This window comes from Phalacrocorax carbo, chromosome 16, assembly GCF_963921805.1.
Source record: "Phalacrocorax carbo chromosome 16, bPhaCar2.1, whole genome shotgun sequence".
NCBI classification, from domain to species: domain Eukaryota; kingdom Metazoa; phylum Chordata; class Aves; order Suliformes; family Phalacrocoracidae; genus Phalacrocorax; species Phalacrocorax carbo.
Window position 1 is genome coordinate 9,155,110 of NC_087528.1, and position 17,495 is coordinate 9,172,604.

General features: G+C 55.3%; 1 protein-coding gene across 6 annotated transcripts in view; it reads left to right on the forward strand.

Annotated features, from left to right (window-relative positions):
* The window catches only part of RBFOX3 (RNA binding fox-1 homolog 3), a 190,934-nt gene that overhangs the window by 14,778 nt on the left and 158,661 nt on the right, over window positions 1-17,495 (forward strand). The window lies entirely within an intron of this gene.

The window sequence follows — 17,495 nt, forward strand, 5'->3', positions numbered from 1 at the left end:
TATTTCTTGGTGCTTTGCTTCCTAATTGCCCAGCCATCCCCCTCCCTTGGCAAGCAGAGCTGTCTCCGCTGGTTCCTCCAGCCCTGACTGGGGTCATTCCTTGGCATTTATTCCCCAAGGGTGAGCTGGGCAGATGAGCCTCACGCGCATGCCATGGTTCGTCTTTCCTGGCCCATGACAGTCTCTTTGCAGACCTGAGCACCCCTGAGTATTCCTGTCTGGACCGATTCCTCAGGGTGCATCAACGTCTCAGTTGCCTCTTCCCCCGTGCTTGTGTTTCCCAGGTGTGACATGGGACAATCGTGCAAGGACATCATGAGAGGTTTGAGCGATCCTACCAGGGACCTCACGGCTGACACAAGCCAGGAGCACAGCCTTGGGCACTTGGTTTGCATACAGGGGAAACAAGCCCAAGCTGCAGTGGGATGGAGCCCGCTCTGAGCCCCGAGCTGACCTCTCCTCCTGCTAATGGAGGTCATGGGGTGGGGGCTGGTCTTACAGCAGCCCAAGGGGAAATTCCTCTGCAAGGAGCAGGGCTCACAGCCTGCTGGGGAGGAGGTGTGCGGTCTGCCGGGAGCAGAGCTCTGCTGAGCGCTGCGAAGCTGGAAGCTGCTGGTGTCACCAGTGTGTCTGCATGCCCTGGGTTTGTCCAGGCTGAAGTGGAGTGGTTGTTCTGCTGGGGTCCTGTCTGTCTGTTCCAGTAGCTGCTGTGTGTCTTGGGAGTGGAGAGCACTGGGAGAGGAGTTACTGTCTGGGCAATCCGCTCTGCCAGTCCCAGCACTGCTGTTCACTCAAGGAACTATTTTCATACCAGCATTTGCTGCCCTGGATCTGATACTGTCCTTTCAGCAAGGACAGAGGGGCCTGCCAGGCACTGAGGGTTTAAAGGGCTCATATGATAAAGATATTATCGCTTACCAAGCTCACATGAAGTCCTAAATATTCAGTGTGTTGTTCTGAGGTGGGTCAATAAGTCCCCATGCCATTGCTAATAGCACAGGGGAAGGCCCCGATAAGTTATCATGTTCATCAGCTCTGTGGGAGGGAAGAGACTAGAGAGAAGGAAGAACTGCTCTAATCTCAGAGGAATATTTAATGACAGGAGTGTCTCAAGGCACATTTTGATATTCGATATCTGAAGAGCATGAGGCACAGATAAAGAACATCACCTTTGACCACCCTGCCTGGAGACACTGTCAATCTCCAGTTAAAAAGGCTGATGCAGTTGATCTTGCAGCAGCAGCACCCCAGGCACTTATCCTGTGAGCAGATGTGCCCGAGGGGCTGTGGCTGCTGTGGGGCCACTGTGTCCCTGCTTGGCACCCTCCAGATCAGGGGCCCTTTGCTGGCAGCACTGACCCTGCAGCCTTGGAAGCACTCACGAGAACATACAATGAGCTATGCTCTGATGGCAAGAGTCGTTAGTCCCAACATCTAATTGGGGAAGATGGTCCCTGCAAAGGCATGTTGGGCTGAGACTGTCTTTCCCACACTTGTGTACCAATTTTCTCAGTGAAGACAGGTGAAGGGGCTAGAAAACAGAAATCACGAGCACAGAGAAGTCATCTGCCAGTCGAACAGCCCAGTTTGAAACATGGTGCTCTGGTGCCCAGCCTGTCAACAGCCTTTGCAAAAAGTGACCTGCTGAGCACCCCTTGTGCAAGACTGCAGCTTTCCTGCAGCGTGCAAGTGCACACAGGTGGCACTGGGCAGCTGCCAGGTGTCTGTGCTGGGAGAGCAGTTTGGTAAGGCAGGCAGGTGGTTTTCCTTCTTTATTTTTTAATTTTTAAATGGAAAATCAAATTGCAAATTTCTCAGGGGTGCCATTTGAATTTCAGTCAGGAGTGCCACACTTTTTCCCACACAAGTGGTTGCTTGGCTCCACAGGGCATGTGTCTACAGGGATCGGTTACCAGCACAGCCCTGGTGATGGGAGTGATGAGCTGGACAATGCCTGGGCAGGGCTCCACAGGTGAGGCTGGCTGGCTGGAGGGAGGGGGGCTGGGGGACACTTTATAAAAGCCCTCCATGCCCTTAAGAGCTCCTTTGGTGCTGCTCTGCCTGAGCACAGAGGGAAGAAGCGCTGGGAAGTGGAAGGATAGCAGAGCCCCAGGTCTGAGCCACCTCAGGAGAGTAGGGTACGTGTGGAGTCTCTGGGTGGGTGGGTGGCTGCTTCCCCTGGAGAAAGGCTGAGCTGCAGCCTTCCCTGCTCCCCAGGGAGAGACCCCTCCCAGGCGCTTGCTGGGGTGTTGGAGGGCAGGATCGCTGCAGGCTGGAAATGGTGCACTTGGACACTAACATAGAGGATGAGTTGATGGAAACCAAGTAGGTGTTTTTCTTTTGTTCACCTCGGTGTCCTGCCTGGAGTAGCTCTGCTCTGTAGATCAGCTGCACTGTCCCGATGGTTAAGGCATTGCATATGCATCCCATCGGGAAGAGGGCAAAGGAAGGGAAAAGGGGAGAGGGAAGGTGGCCAGGAGGGTGAGGAGAGACTTTAACAAAGCAGCTGGAGGTGCTCTTGTTTGCTCTTTACACTAAGCCGGCTACCTTCATCAGTTTGGTGCAGCTCAGATAAGGGGTAAATGTCTGCGGTGCTCCTTTTGGCTCCCAGCACAAGATTGCCTGAGTACCAAGGGCTTAGATAAGCTCATCAGTGTCAGTAAAACGTCTAATGTTAGGACCTTGTGGTTAAAGTTGTGCTGCCCTGGTAAGCAAAACCAGAAGGAGCTCTGCAGCTGAGTGGGGCTGGAGTGACTGTGAGAGGAGGGACATGGAGCTACTGAGTGTTGCTGGAGGTGTGGGGTCTGTGGCAGCTGCTGGGGACTGGATGCACCTGGGACAGTTGGGTGGAGTCGATGGGTGTGGAGCAGACCCTGTTTTGTTCCCTGTAGGGAGCGGCTGAGGGCAGCTCCTGGAGAGGAGGCTGTTCCCAGACAGAGCAGACACCTGCTTTTGCTTGCACCTGGGGGAGTTACTGCTGTCTGTGGGTGTTCAAGCTGCTTTATCCTAGGCATGGCCAAGGAACTGGGATGCAGGTGAAGAAAGTGCTGGTAATGGCCTCAAAATCAGGAGCAGAGCAGCAGTGATGGTGTGTTGCATGAAATCAAAAGCCAGGAGCAGTCCTGGACTTAGCCTGGGCCCTGAGGCAGATGGAGGGAGGAAGGTGCTCCAGCCAAACAGCTTGTAAAGGCTGGGAAAGAGGCAAGGAGATTGGAAAGGAGGCTTTGGTTGCTGCAGGGGAGGTCCTCAGCCAGAGCCTGGGTGCCTGTGCTGGGAGGCAGGAGTTTGGGTCTTACCCCTGTGGAACTGTTGGCCTGGTGCTCCTGAGAGCCCCAGGGCTATGGGGAGCTGGTGTGGAAGCTGTGGCCTGCGGTGTGACTGCAGGCCTGACCACAGAGCTGGACCCACTTGCTAGTGGGCTGAAAGAGCGTGGTGGTGGCTGCGGGGATCCCCCAAATTGCACCACTCCCCGAGCCTGTGCAGCAAAAGGCTGGGAAGAACCTGGCTTCGGCCGTGGCGCTCGGCGTTGCGGCCGGAGCCCTGCCCGGAGCGGGCACGGAGAGCTGCGGGTTGGGGGGGGCCGTTCCGGGGACCCCCGCGGAGGGACCCCCCCCCAGCACCAAGCAGCGCGGCCGCGCGCCGGGCCCGGCCGCCAGGTGGCGCTGTTCAGCCGCCGGAGGGGGCGGGGGTCCGGGGTTGGGGGGGTCCCCCGGGAGGGTGGGGGGCAGCAGCGGCGGGCCCGGCGCTAGCCCGGGGCGGGGGGGCGCTGGCCCGGTGTCCCCCTCGGGAGCACCTGTGACGGGCAAGTGTGCGGTGGGAGAGCGTGGGGGGACCCTCCCTGTAACGTGCGCGTGCGTGTCCCCATCTGGGTGTTTGCCTGGTTTTCTGTTCTCAGCCGGGGCGGGAAATGTGCCACCCGCTCCCTCCAGGCGGTGCTGGGCTCGCTGCTCGGAGCGGTGCTGCGTGCGGCCACGGTGGGCCTGGAGGAACATGCAGTAGGGAGGGAGATGTGAGGAGGGGGCTGAGATGATCTACCTGCGGTCAGTGCTTTAGTCTGAGAAGGGGCAGGTGATGCAGCACTGTGACCCCCCCAGCCCATGCCTGGGTCACAGGGCAGCTGCCCCCATTGGGCAGCAGGGCCTGGTCGGGGGGACAGTGATAGGAGCACGTCTTACACAGCCCGTGGTGACAGGATCCAGTGATGTGTAGAGATGGAGCATGTGCCCTGTGCTCCAGGAGGGCCAGGAGCAGCCTCCTGGGAGCAGGGCTATGACTCCTGTCCCAGTGGGAGAAGGGAGCACACCCCCTGGGAGGGATCTCTGGGGACAGCTGCTTTTCTCTTCACAGGCATGTGTAGAAACTCTGCCTTAAGCACAACCCCAGGCTCTAATGCTCTTGAGACATCACTAGCTATGTGCCTGGTCCCCAAAGACTCCCCTGCACGGAGAACAGTGCTGCTTCTCTCTGCTGGCTTGGCTCCAATCAGGCTCTGGCCGTCAGGTTTCAGCAAGTGTGGGAAGGGGAGTAGCAGGTGTCAGGACTGAGAGCAACAGCCTTGGAGGAAACATGAAGGGAGCACGGAGCTGGAGTAGCTGGAGTTCAGCGCTGGGGTCAGGCTGGCTCAGGGAGCTGGATGTTTGATGGAGCCCAGGGCAGGAGCATGGCAGGGTCTCTGTGCCAGGGCTGAGTCAGCTCTAACGCTGTCAGCGAGACCCAGAGGTTGTGCCCACTTGCTGCCTGGGGCTGTCTGCCTTCCCAAGTGCTAAATTTGCTCATGGGTTGAAAATCAAGACTCTCCCCCAAGGAAGCCCTGTGTGCAGTGACTCAGTCAAGTGCTGGCACCACCCAGATGGGCTCCAAATGCTCTGGGCTGGGGGAGCACGAGGGCATCTCAAGGTTGGGTCCTGGGTGAGCCCCAACTCAGCAGCAGCTCTGTTTACCTGGGCTGGTGCTACACCTTCTTGGGTGATCTTTTTTCCATCTAGCTTGCACTTCTTCCATGTGGTGGCCCTTGGCGAGCCATCCAGCACAGCACTCAGGGTGAGGAGAGGGGCAAGGGGCCAAAAGCAGTGAGGAAAACTGCTCTGCAGCCAGCCCTTCCCTGAGGAGGCAGGTCTGTCAGCCAGGCAGCATGGGTATGAGGTTTTGCATGCCTCTTCTGCTCTGGGTGAGCTTCCTAGAATGCCCATAGACTCCTGCGCTCTCCTGGGCTGTGCCCCACAGCAAGGACCAACACTTGAAGTTTTCTGCAGCCTTTGGGCCACAGGAGAAAGGCCCGTGGCTAAAACCCTGGCTGTTGCTCTCTACAGCCAAGTGATGTCCCTGGCTGATGATGAGGGGCTCTAGTCTCTTCCCTGCCAGCAGTGGTCCCATTCCCCCCTCACACCTGTACCACTGTTGCTGGACGGTCTGGTCTGGTCCAGAGTCCATGGTGCTTCTTAGGCCCCAGCACTAGACTTCGCAGCAGGCCATGACCTGGGCTCCTCATTCTGTTCCCTGTTGGGGGTCTGAGCCTAAGGAGCGGAGCAGGGACAGCCCTGTCTCATTGCTGCACCCTGGCTCTGCTGTCCCCCTGGGACCCTTCCTCTGCTGCTCAGTTAAACCTGGTATTGACTGCTCCATCAGAGCCCAGGGCTCTTTCTCAGCTTTCTTAGCTAATGGCTGTGTCTGCCTCCCATTGATCCTCAGCTGCAGAGCTCATTGATTAAGTACATTTTTTATTACACTTAATGGTATTTTACTCCTTTCTGTGCTTACCTTGTGCCAGATGCTCACCCTGTGCTTCTGCCTGCCAGGGGGAGAATTCCTCTGGTTAGAGAAATGTCCCTCCACTGTGCTAGCCCTGCTCTCCTACCTTTGGTCACCACCCCTGCCCCATTCCCTGTGCCAGACTGGCCTGCCTTCTCCTGCTTTCCCTTCCTGCCTCTTCCTCCTGGGCCAGGGCAATCTGTTTGCCCTCCAGCTCTTTTTGCCTTGGTACCTGCTCCCATGCCCTCCTTGGATGTCTGATTTTTCTCCCAAGCAAAGCAACAACACAGCCACGGTTCCCAATGCTTCAAGAGAGCTGTGAGACTCCTTGGACAACCTGTCCTGTACCCCACCTCTGCACGGCTCCTGTTGCACCTTGCTAATGCCTCTGCTGAGCTGCCAGGGACCTTGCATTGAACTCCTTTCCAGCCTGGTGGTACCTCCCTCCCTGCTGCTCACTGCGGCATCCCTCCACTTGCCAGAGCCATGCAGAGCTGCCTTGCTGGAGTATCTTGTCTGTCTGAGGTGCAGCTCTTCCAAGGAGTGTTCTAGATGTGTCTTACAGACTGCACAGAGCCTCTTGAGAGCCAGGAGGACTCCTGTCTGCAGGCTTGGTCAGGGGGGTGCAGATTTCCCTCTCCATTGCTGCCTGGGGCTGGTTCCAAGTGAAGGGGAGGGGAGATGGGTCAGCACCTCAGCAGATGTCACCCATTTGGGGCAGAACCATCTCCGTGTCAGGTTAGCTCTAACTTTTCTGCAGCAGAAGGGCATTGTCACTCCAGCAACTAGAACAGCCCTGCCCTGCTGTGCTGCCCCTGCCAGCAGCCACCCAGCCAGGGTACGGTGTTTTCCTTTGCCTCCCCCCACAAACACCTTCACACTCAGCACGCATTGTATGTTGCCTCACTCTGTGCCTCACCTCCTTTCAACTCTCTTGCATGCATCATTCAAAAGCCATAACATTATTGGGCATAAAATATTTACTTAACTGAGCTTTTTGCAAATATTCCCCTCCATTATTTTTCCTCCTTTTGGGAGCAGACACTGCTTCTCCTGTGCTCTCAAATGGCTTCTCTTAAATAATACAAGAAGAACATATGAACACCCAGTAGTCTTTTTCTTTCTCTTGAAATACCTGTAAATATAATGGTGTCACCAATCCATCACAGCTGCACCAGGACCGTGGCTCAGGAACACCCAGTAGCACAGGCCTAGCCTGTGTAATCACCTTGCTGCTGGAAGAGGGACAGAGAGGGAAGGTGCTTAGGGAGGGAGCATAAATATGTGAGAAGATCTGACATGATGCGGAGTATTAATATTAATTAAGAAATGTTCCTTTCACAAGGGACATCTGAAGCTTAGCAGAGGGAGTGCAGGAATGAGCACTCCCAGTCTGGTCCCAGCTAGGATGCTGGGCCAACTGCTTGGAACAAAATTTCCTACAGCAGCTAAATGGCTGGTCCCCAGGAGAAAAGCCTGAGGCACGGGGATACTGAGGGATCATAGAATCACAATGTCCTGAGTTGGACCCACAAGACCCATCGAGTCCAACTCCTGCCCCTGCACCGGGGCAAATTCATACCCCAAATTCATACCACGTAGCTGAGGGTGTTGTCCAAGTGCTTCTTGACTATCACCAGGCTTGGTGCCGTGACTGCTTCCCTGGGGAGCCTGTTCCAGGGCTCCACCACCCTCTGGGGGGAGAACCTTTTCCTAGTACCCAGCCTAACCCTCCCCTGGTACATCTCCTTGCCATTCCCTTGGGTGGGAAGTGGATGTTTCCCACCACAGGCAGCAGGGCGGGCAGTCCTCAACAGCTCTTATAGAACATGGTAAAGTATTTTAGGAGCTTGAGAAAGCCAGAAAGGGCAGATGTTTTTCTCAGAAGTAGGGGTGTGGGTGTGTGTGTCGGGGGTGAGCGTGTTCTCCCCTTGTATGAAGGCATCTGGCTGCTCATCCACAGCTTCCCCTGCTGTGGACTGGCGGCTGGGTAATGGGTGGCTCTTCCCACGGAGGGTGCCATGGGAGGACCCGTGTCGGGGCCTGGCTGTGGGCCGTGCTGTGCCCCATTTGGAGCTGTAGCTCTCACGTGTGGCATGTGCCATACCCAGCGTGGGGCTCCCTGGGCGTGGGTTGCACCGTGGCCAGGCGTTGTGGTGGTGATGGTGGGGGATCTGGCTCCTTGGGCATGGGGCCTGCCGGATCTCCCCACGGGGGTCCGGGCCCTGGCCGTGGGGCGGGCCCTGCCCGCCCGTGGGTCCGGCGGCGGCCGGCGCTGTCCGCGGTGCTGACGGCGGCGGCGCCGGGGCCGCTGCGCGCTCCCGCTGCTGCTCCCTATGGATTCGCCCGATTCTATCAATATGTGCCCGGGGTGTAATCCTCCCTTAATCCCCCCCGCCCCGCCGAAGGAGGGGAGGCATAGTGGCCTCTCCCCCCTCCCCCCCGACAGCCGTCCCTGCCGGAAAGGCTTGATGGATCTCTGCAGTGCTGGCCAAATGCTCCTGGGATGCTTGGGCTTTTTCTTCTCTCTGGTAAGGTGTAAAGTCATCTCAGAGGGAGGGAAAACTGTAAATGGCAGGAAAAAAGTCACATAGAGAACACCACTGCAGCAAGGGGGGGAAAAAAAGAAATCAAAGGACCCTGTTCCCTTATACATGTGTCATTGTCCTCGTGTGATCTGAGCCTCTGGGATCTTGCTGCCTAGAAATAAACAAGTAGTTAAATAAAATGCATTGGGAGGAGGACGTGGGGATGCACCTGAAGTTGCGTCCCCCACCCAGGAGAGCTGGGCTAGGGAGCTGTGAATTTAATAACCTATCTGCCACTACTGATCTCATTTGCTTGCTGTTATCAGTAATAGTCGGGATAGTTTAAATCTAAAGCTGATTGGGTAGGGTTGTGGGAGAATCTTAGTGTGAGTGGCTGGGTGGCAAAATGGCAGATGAATGTTGCTGAGTCCAAGTAATACAAAGGAGAAAACATCCTTAACTACAAGAACACGAAGCTGGCCTTTAATTTAATATTTCCTACTCAGGAAAAGAGACGTCGCAGTCACTGTGGGTAGTTCTATGAAAATGTCATCTCAGTGCCCAGTGTCAGTCAAATAGGCAAATTACTTGTTAGTAGTTATTAGGAAAGAGACTGAAAACAAAACAGGCAGCAGCATTATGCCAAGGTATAATACGCTGTGTCGCAGTGCAAACGCTGTGTGCGGTTTTGGTTGCCCAATCACAAAAAGGAGGTAGTTGAACTAAGAAGGTAAAGAAAAGGATGACAAGGCTGATCAAAGGCACAGAACATCTTCTGTGTGAGAAGAGACTAATAAATTTGGATTCTCTTGGTTAGCAGAGACAATAGAGGTGATACAGGATAGAGTTCTGTAAATTCAGGAGTGGTATAATGGTGAGTAATAGGAAATGATATTCACTATTTCTCATAAATAGGTGACATCAAATGAAACAATCGGGCAACAGGTTTAAAACATAAATGAAGGAAAGGATTTTCTTTTTTTTCATGTAGTGCTTAATTATGCTGTGGAACTTGGGTCTGCAGGGCAGTTCAGGGACCCACAACCCCTGGTTCAGAAAGCAATTAGACAGGTTCATGGAAGAGGAATGCATTAGCAGCTATTAAGTGTGGTGATGCAGATGCAACGCCCGGCATGAGGAGTGCTCTGCTGTTGCTGGCCAGGTACAGTGTCCAAGAGAAGAGGCTGCCTGGCAGGTGGCTACAGCTTGTGGCATGATGAAGCCTGCAGGCCAGTCCTGTGAGCCTGGTTCAGTGATTGGCTCTGCTCCCCAGTCCAGCTAGGACCCCCTTCACCTCCTGCCAGCCCAGCCTCCCCTTCCTCTCCCAGGGTAGAAGGGTTGGACACATGGGCTGTGTATGGCCCCACGGGCAGTGGGGAGGAGCTGGGGAGCAGAGACAGAGCCCAGAGCATCTCTGACCTGTGGTGTGTAGCCAGGGCCAGGCTATGGGCAGCTCAGTGCATGCAGCTGTTGCTGCTCTATCATTCCCTCTTCTGCATTAAACTGCTGTGACCATTCCTGGCCCTCTCCGGAGCTTAACTGGCCACAGCATCAGCTAGCCCGGGCTTGGGATGTACCTTTGTGTCAGAGGACTGTTTAAGTGTTTCCCTGTTACAGCCAAGTGAACAGACCTTTCCTTGTAATGCCGGCAAATCCATGTTTCTGAGGAGCCGTTAATTGATTTCCCTTTTCATTTAGCCTCCCCTGCCCATGGCTGTGCTGACACCCGCCTGCCCGTGCTCTCCTGCCTGCGCTCCCAGTCAGTGGCTGCGACAGGCAGATCCTGAAATTATTGATAAACACTCATTGGGGCTGGAGCCTGGTAAATTGCCAGCAACCCCAGCAGATTTCTCTCTTGCCAGCATCATTTTTCTTGATGACAGCATGTTCTGAAGTTTGTTGGGGAGGGGGCAGGGCCTCCTGGTAACTTTTTTTGTTTTCATGCATTGGTTGTTTTAAAAGGTCCCTGCATAAACAGAACAGAGGGAGGAGAGGTTCGGGAGCTAATGCCTGCAGTTATGTCTGCCCTCCAACCTGTCCCCAAAGAGCTCGCTGGGCTGGGCTGGATTCTCTGCTGAGGCCTGTGCCCCTCCTCACAGGTCAGAGCCACTCTGCCGTCCCGCTCAGCGCCCTTCAGGCTCAGGATTTTTTGATCCTGATGTGCTGGATCCCTGTTTCTTCCTCCAAACCCTCTGCTCCCGCAGGCTGTCACCCTGTGTCATGGCATGCATGTGGGCAAGGACACGGGGCTGTGGTCTGAGCAGGGAAAGGAGCCAGCGTGGGCACAGCAGCTGGAGCAGGACATCCCCCTTCTGAGGCAGGACAGTCCTTGTCACTGAGGAGCCTGGCTGTTGGAAGGGCTTGCTCTGGCTGGTAACCTGCCCTCCCCAGAGGGCAAAAGTCAACTTGAGCATCTCCTGTGGCCAGTCCCTACCAGACCAGTGTAATTTTGCCTGGGCAGTGCTCTGTGCCCAGCTTACGCAGCGCATACAAATGCAGGCGGTGTGTTGGGTCTCTAGCTGTTGCTCTTTCTGGAGCTTAGAGCATTTTTCTCTCTGCTAGGTCTGCTAATTAGTGGGAGGTTGTGGATCAGGAACAGAGGGAAATGTCCTTCTGTGGTTCTGGCACTAGAAATAATTGAGCCATTTTTCACCTATGGCCAATCTAATTCTGTCCACATCTTGATTTTTCTCTTAATAGCTTGGGGATACTGTTGGCAGCCATGGGATTCACAGCCATGTCCAAGCTTTTCAGTAATCGCCTGGATTTTGTGCTCACTTGCTAACCGGTTGCTGTTTTTTCCTTAGTTTTTGCTTAAGCTCCGCTGGGGATGGGAAAGGAGCTCATTTTAGCCAAGCTGCATTTGCCTCTGCACTGATATTCCTCAGTCCCTCTCCCAGGGCAGTGGTGCAGGATGGTGCACCCAGCATGGCTCCTCTGCAGCAGCCACACGTCCCTGGAGCCGCTGCTCAGGTCTGGTTCCTGTCCCTTTCCTGCCCTGCCCCAACCCTGGGCAGCGTTCCTGCCTCTGGTTGTCTGGGCAGGGGCTCCTGTTACCCTGGGCTCCCCCGGACCCTCCCCTCTGTGCATGGAGCATGTCCCACAGTGGGAGAAGACAGGCAGCGTCTCCTTGGGCTCCCACGGATGGGAAGCTGCCCTGGTCTGTGTTCCCTGGGGTCAGTCCTGCTGCCTCCCCGGCTGGGCAGCCCCACGCTGGGGCTATGTGGGCAGGGGCTGCAGGGAAGCGAGGCTCCCCCGGCTGGCTCAGGGTGTGAGACCGGCAGAGACCTGCGCACGGGGCACCGCCGCCTGCTTGGGGTGGCTTTGCAGAAGCAGCTGATCTTGCTCTGTGCCTAACAAGTGCGTTCCTGCACACTCCGGTGCTCCCAAACCAGCAAACACCCCATTACAGTTGTCATGGAAATTAGAAAGTGTGTCTGCGTGAGTTTCCTCAGCACAGGGCTCTGTGTTCCCAGTGGTTCATACATCAGAGAGCCTCTTGCCGTGGTGATGTGGGAGCAGCTCTCGTGAGGTGGCTGGGGCTCTGTGGGCAGACGCTGCTTCCCCCCACTGCTACGCTGGTGCTGGGGCCAGGCTGGAGCCGCGATTTGATGTGTCAGCCACTGGCCAGCCTGGGAAAGTGAAGATGTTCACGGCAAACTGAAAGGTGTGATTTATCAATGCTGGTCCCCGGAGGCTCGGGGCCTGTCAGGCACCAAAAAATCCCATACATCATGGGGAGGGGGGTGCTGCTGCCCCTTTTTCTTGTTTGATTTTTTTGCCATTTTATTTTTCTGTAAGTGCTGGAGTGCTGCAAGGCGAGAGGGGCAGCAGCGTGGGAGCCAGCACTGGGCACGGGAGGGCTTAGGCTGATGAGCTGTGGGGACTGATGGATGCAACTCACTGTTTCATACATTATAGAAATATCTCTCCTCCATCCGTGTGTCCGGAGGTGGGGAGGCTGCGGTGTGTGTGAGGAGGTCTGCAGGCTCTGCACAAATGAAGGGGCTCAGACATCTTTCCCAGCTTCACCCTGTCCTCCACATTTGTCCCTCTGTCTGTACATGTGTGCATGCATCTGTGTGCAGATTTGATTGTTTTCTTTATAACATTTTCTTTTTCCAATGTTTATGGGCCATGGGATTGGAAGTGAAGCATCTACTTAATTGCTGTCAGGCAAAGAAACGGGTTATAAAGTTGCCAAGGGAAAAAATAGATCACTCTGGGGTAAATGCAGGGGAGCAGGGCTGATGTAAAGAGGAGGGGGAGAAAGGCTCGGGATGGGAAGAGATGGAGGGGAGAGAAAGAACAGGAAGGGATTGGCAGGCAGTGAAGGGAGCTGGTGTGGGAAGGGATGTGGGGGCTCTCCCTGCCTCCAAGCTGAAATGGCACCTTCTGTGACAGGCACCTTTGCTGGCACTGAGGGGTGAAATGCTTCCCAGAAGGCAAGGGTTTGTCTGGGAACACCCCGGGGCTGGAGCAGCTCCCTCCCACATTTCCCTCTTTTGCCTTAAACACCACAGTTCTTCTAATGTGGTGTTTCCAGACGTGTCCTGGCACTGTGGAGTGTGTGAGTGCCTGCACTGGGGCAGCAGGAGTGAGGACAGCTGTGCAAGGCTGTGCCGGGGCACGAGTCGACCTGTCTGCCCTCGCCTGGGGCCTCTGCCTGTGTCCCCCAGAACTGGCAGTGTTTGCCTTCCTCATGCCGTGAGTGGGGCTGCTGGAGCGCTTTGCAGGGGGGAAATCAGAGAAGGGAGCCCTCCCCATCCTCCCCATTGCCAGAACGTCCTGGCTGCTGCTGCTCCAGTTCCAGGCTCTTTGCTTGCAACTCTCTTCATCTGCATCGCTTTCTTGTTTCCTTCATTATCTCCCCCAGTCTAACTCTCCACCATGTCATCTTCATTGCACGGCTCCTCCCTCTCCCCGTTTGCCACATTACTGCAGTAAGGACTCACTTTCCCATCTTTTAGTCTCAGTGCCATACATAAAAGCGCTCTGATGGCCATGGCGTGATAGCAAAGACAGAACTTAATTTCACAGCATTTTCATATAATACTCCATAAAACTGAACAAATTTGCTGGAGTCCAAATCCATCTCATTATGCAGAGTCATTGAAAGAGAGGCTTTTACATTCGGGGACTCAGTGCTCAACTAGGGGATGGTACAGAAAAAGAGAAAAATAATTAATTAGGTGCTGCTCTGGATCTTTGATCCTGCATCGCAAGGCACATTAAATAAAATGTCTGGCTCATGAATAAACGCTGTATGGAGCCCTGTTTTTCTGACCCTGCTCAGAAAATTTTCAGTGAGGCTGAGGTGTGTGTGTGTAGATCCCTGGCCTGAGTCCATGCCACAGGGCAGGGAGGAGGAGATGGAGCAGGGCAGGGCATCTCCCTGGGGCAGGAGCAGAAGGCTCCAGTGACAACCCCACTGGCATGCTTACAAAAAGCAAAGTGTGGCTGCAATGCCCTGGCAGGGTGCTGGGGATCAGGATGGGATGAAGGAGCACCCAGCTTCCCTGGAGCTCTGCTGTGGTCCCCTGCTGTCCATGTTGCTCCCAGAGACCCTGTCTGGCACATCCAGGGTATTAGCCTTGCCCTGTTGGGAGAGGCTTTGAGGTGAGGAGCTGTGCCTGCAGCAGTCTGGGGATGGTGCAATGTGTCAGGGTCCCTACAGCGATCCCCATCCTCCTCCCCCCTTCCCTTGCATTTAAGTCTATCCTCCGTACACAGCTGCAGCCCGTCTCAATGTTTGTAAGTGAGCTTGAGATTCATGTAGGGTTTGTATTTTTTGAGTAATGCAATTTGTGGGATGTAAGGACTGAGGATCCAGCCATGTCAGGCGGGCGAGCGGGCTGGGGGTGCACCAGGCAAAGGGGTCCTGGGGGCTGGGGCTGTGCTCCAAGCCCTTGGCTGAGTTGGGAATGAGCCCTTGTATGCTTTGCGTGGCAGCAAGGGCTCTCTCTGCCCTGCCTGTCACTTGGCCAGAACAGATGATTAGACCAGGCAGTGCTAACCTGGGCAGGGGAGCGGGAAGTCTTAAGGAAGCCTTAAAGCTTGGCTTTATTCACTGGCATCTCCCAATGTCCTGGTATGGGAACGAGTCCTGGCTGGGGCTCCCATGCCCCGATCAATGGGCGGTGCTGCTGTGCGGGGCAGGGTGGTGCAGTGTCCTCAGGGGCAGCCGTGGGGCTGGGCAGGTGGATTAAAAATGCACTAGCAAAGCAATCCTGCAGAGGAGAGAGCTCGCTTCACCTCGTGCTGTTAATTAATCTCCGAGCCAATGAGGATGCTCTCATCTGGTCTTTACTTAATCCATAACCCAGAAATCCTCAAATTATGTCATTTGTTCAATACAGATTAAATTAATTACTCTGGGAAATAGGCAACAAGTTGCATTTCTGATGCCCCTTATCGCATAATCAAATCTACAAAGTGCTTTCCGTGCAGCCGCAGTGGCAGCAGTGGGATTGCCTGCAGCAGGCATGAAATACTGAGTAGCATCCACTATAAATCTGGCACGGTGCTGACTCTTACAGGAAGCCGATGGCCAAGCGAGGCCGGGACGTCTCCGCAGGAGTGCCAGCAGTGCAGCAGCCTGGGCAGCGAGGGATGGGCAGCTGCCGCACTTGCTGCCACTCGCCGCCACTCTTCCCACCGAGCAGAGCCACCAAGGGGCCTCCACCAAGGGCTTCACCACCTGCCTTGGCCCTGTCGCTCCCTCCTGCGACTGCCATCAGCCTCTCTCTTATTTATTACCTCTTATTGGGATCATAGGTACAGCTTTCAGGGCTTTCTGGAGGATCCAGGGGGACAGGTTCCCCCCTGCAGTCCTCCCCACCAGAGCATGGTCCTTTCCCCTGGGGCTCCATCCCTGCAGGATGCATCCCTCCGCCTGCTGACTTTGAGAAAGCAAGGGAAACGTCCTCATCAGGATGGATTAGAAGAGCCGGGTACAAAATAATAGCAATTTACTCTTTATTGGAGTTATTGCAGGGAGGGAGAGCTGGGACGTGAGAGGCAAAGGCTATCACAGCGGCTGCGGCAGTGCTGCGGGAGCGTGGCGGGGTGGGAGTGTGGTGCTGGCCCCATGGGTGCTGGCCGTGCAGCCTGGGAGCCTCTGCTCTGCCTGGGGGGGCAGGGAGGGGTTGCACGGTATGGAGGGGTGGGCAGGTCGGGCATTGCCTTTCTGCCCCAAAGAGGAGCAGCCCTGGCACGGCAGGAACCTGTGCCTGTGACAGCCGTCACCTGCACCCCTGACACCTCCAAATTCCCCTCCTGAGACAGGGCTGCAGCCTGGAAATGAGCCCTTCCTTTCCTGCTTGTCCTGAGCGTTTGTCCCCTGTGCTGGGAAAACCCTCAGAGATTTTTGCTGGAGCCTGTGTGGGGGGAGCCTGTGTGCTCCAGCACAGCTAGAGATCTTGTAGAGAGCACTAAAGATGATTCCCAAAGGCGTAAAAAGAAAATTTGCAGCCCAAGCGTGCTCCCTCCTCCCACTGCTCAGCTGCAGAACGCAGCTCTGGCATGTGAACTGCCGATCCAGCTCCGAGTGTCAGCAGAGCACATCCCCAGAAACACTTTAATTACAGCCTCTGGCCAGGAATGGGGGCTCTCGCGGCAGGATGAGCCCCCACGCTGGGCTGCCTGTGCCAAGGGATGCCTCACCCTCTCTTTCTGGCCGGCTGGGGGTCTGTGGGGAAGCAGCTGGGGAGCTCCAACCCCTTCCCGGTGGACTGGTTTTGGTGGTTTGGAGGGAAAGCTTTACTGTAAGTGGTTAAGGCAGGTACCAGCTTACACACAACTAACATTAAGAGCTGTTGTAACAAAAAATCTATACTAGTTGTTTGCTAAAATGGCAGTAATGAATTGAAAAATATTACAAGCTGATCAAGGCAGCTATTCCAAGGCATGTTAGGGCCCTTAGCCCAGCTCTTCAGCTCGCCTGGGTCACCAGACACAGGAAAATCTATTCAGAGAAGATAGAAATATAATTTCGCTCTGCCCTATCAATTTAAATAAATTAACTATTAGATTAGCTGCACTTAAAACAAAACAAGAAATCAATCCCACCAGCCTTGGCTGCTATTAAACTATGTTTTGCACCACTAAACCTATAATTGCTAAGGGTCCCTATGATAGGAGAGAAGCTGGGCTGTGAGGTGCTGCTGGTGGGCTCACGTTGTGCTCCCTGGGTGGGAGGAAGGGTGTGGGGGGCAGTGGCTGGGGAGGACAGACAAACTGCCTGCCCTGAGCTCTTCCACCTCTGCCACAGCAGCTGAGCCTGAGATAATTCACAGATGAGCTTCCTTGAGTGCCTGGGCTCACCTGGGCAGCCTGGTCCCAGCCTGGGAGAGGTGCTGAGGTTGGGGCCGGCTGCTGGGGTCCCCCTGCACATCCCTGGGGATTGCCACCTTGGAAGCACCTAAAGCCCCGGGGTAGGTGGCTGGGTTGATGTATGATCCCACTGCAGCCTCCACCCCCCTGTTGTCTTCTCTGAGAGGGTGAGCAGAGCTGGACCCCTACCCAGAGAGTGCTGAGCCAGGGCGCAGGCAGCCCATCGGGCAGAGTGGGTGGAGGCAGGAGGCAGGCATCCCCGCAGGGAGCTGGGGAGGGCAGGAGTCCCTGGGAGGGAGGGCAGGTTTCTGAAACAGCATTTCAGACATGGCTGTTCTCTTTTTATTCTTTTTCTTTCTTTTTTTTTTCCTGCTGAAACTGCTGCCTTGTGCAAACCTGCTTGAGCTCCTCAGATAAATTAGCATCTAGGGGATTTTTTTCCTCTACGTTTTGTGCAGTTGCATAAGAGGGAAGAACAGAGGAGCCCAAGTAGCAGATTGCTTTGTAGAGAAGGATGAAACAGCTGCAGACAGAGCTGCTGTTTCCCTGCTGCTAACAGATCTCTTACATTCAGCTGGATGAAGCTCATGGGTGTGATCTGGGCATATTTGGGATTGTCTGGGTGAGCGTGGCTGGGATGGGGAGACCAGGGGGGCGTGCAGGCGGCTGGGGCTCTTCCTGGCATGGCTGGGCATCTCCCGGCTGTGGCTGGTATTCCCAGGTCTCTGGTTTGCAGGGTGGCCGGGTGCAGCAGAAGCAGTCCCCATGGGCAGCCCAGCTCTGTCCCTCCCTCCAGGAGAAGGCAGCTGCCGGGCCCTTGCCCGCTGCTGTGGTCTCTGCCTCTTCTCCCCCTCTCCCAGGGGATTGAGAAGCCTCTTCGCAAAG